Source organism: Pantherophis guttatus, chromosome 3 (genome assembly GCF_059756535.1).
Source record: "Pantherophis guttatus breed Tessera chromosome 3, ASM5975653v1, whole genome shotgun sequence".
Classification (NCBI taxonomy): domain Eukaryota; kingdom Metazoa; phylum Chordata; class Lepidosauria; order Squamata; family Colubridae; genus Pantherophis; species Pantherophis guttatus.
Genome location: NC_142065.1, coordinates 16,997,078 through 16,998,753, shown reverse-complemented (window position 1 = coordinate 16,998,753; position 1,676 = coordinate 16,997,078).

Here is a 1,676-nt window from a genome sequence, read left to right as displayed (position 1 = left end):
TAGTCCGCTGTACCAAATCAGACGACTATCGGTTAAAAGGATCTTGACTGGGGAGATTATGAAAATTGAAGCCCCCGAACACCTAGAAGTCATCAGGGTTGGGGAGATCTTATTACTGGTCCGATCCTTCTCATTGGTAAAGCCTCGTTTATCCCTCTCCTCCCCCCTACAATGAAAGGGGGCCTTTTCACCTAATGGGAAGTCTTTATATCCTCCCCTCCAGATATGCAAAGAGAATCCTTCTGTTCTATCCTAATTTTTGTTTATTTGAATTTATTGGCCACCCAACTCCTATGGACTGCCCAGTTAGAAGGTGAAGAATTCACCTTAATCTAAGATTAAGTTTCACCATAATCTAGGATTTGGGGAAACGGAGTGGGAGGATATCAGATGAAGATTCCACACTTTGATTTGCCAGATCTCAGCTCCAACCACTCAGACATCCGACAGATAGCAGCAAAGAGATAGAGAAAGGAGTAATTCTTTGCTGTCATTTAGAGATGTCTGTCTGTCTGTCTGTCTTATCTATCTATCTATCTATCTATCTATCTATCTATCTATCTATCTATCATCTAGCTAGCTAGCTAATCTAGCTAATTTCTATAGCCACCCATCTCTATCAATGACTTTTACAATTTTGAAGATATATTGGTTGTAGTGCATTAAACTTACATGAGATTTCACTGATTTTGATTCAGGGTGCTTTGGAAATCCAGCCAATTGTGGTTAATTCAAAAAAAAATGTGTCTAAATAAATCATGGTTTGGTTTAGTGTGACGTGCAAACTCAGTCTACCTTCGTAGCAACAGGCTGTCAGACTGGACTTTAAAATCTATAATTTGAAAATGAACAAAAGGTTGAAAAAATTAGGCCAAAACATACCCAGTTACGAGGTGCTACATGACAATATTTTTGGGCGGTGACATATAACATAATTATTGTTTGCAAGAGTTGTAGTATGGTTAGTGAATGCTATCCAAATAAATAAACCAGATACTTTGTGAAATGCCCTATCTTCTCATAAAACTTTTAATTCAAAAATTACTTACGTAAATATTTCTTTATACTTTGGATCGCATCGTGTATTAGGATGTTGTAAGTGTGTGCTTATTTTATTGCACAGTGTCTTACTGCCAAAATGCAAATACAGTTTAGTCGGTGATGTGCCAACTGAACAGGCAGAGCTAGCTGAAAATTTAAACTATTAATAGTTTAATGAATTGGGGTTACCAATTAATATGGATAACATCAGCTCATATGATTCTTAACACACCAAAAGGTGCTTCTTAGTAAAAGGGCTAATAACTATTTGTGTAGCTCTTTCTTGATGAAAACAATATTATAGAGCATTATTTATTTTATTTATTTTATTTTATATTGGATTTCTATACCGCCCTTCTCCCTAAGGACTCAGGGCGGTGTACAGCCAGATTAAAAAAAACATGCAGAACAAATATTAAAAACAATTAAAAGATATATAAATTTGGCCCAATTAAAACTCATTTACCAATTAAAAACGTTTAAAACATTTAAAAACAGTTAAAAATTTCATCTTAAGCCAGCCCGGCTTGTTTAAATAAATGGGTTTTAAGGGCGCGACGGAAGGCACTGAGGTCTTGGATTCTCCTTATCTCTGGGGGGAGCTGATTCCAGAGGGTAGGTGCCCCCACAGAGAA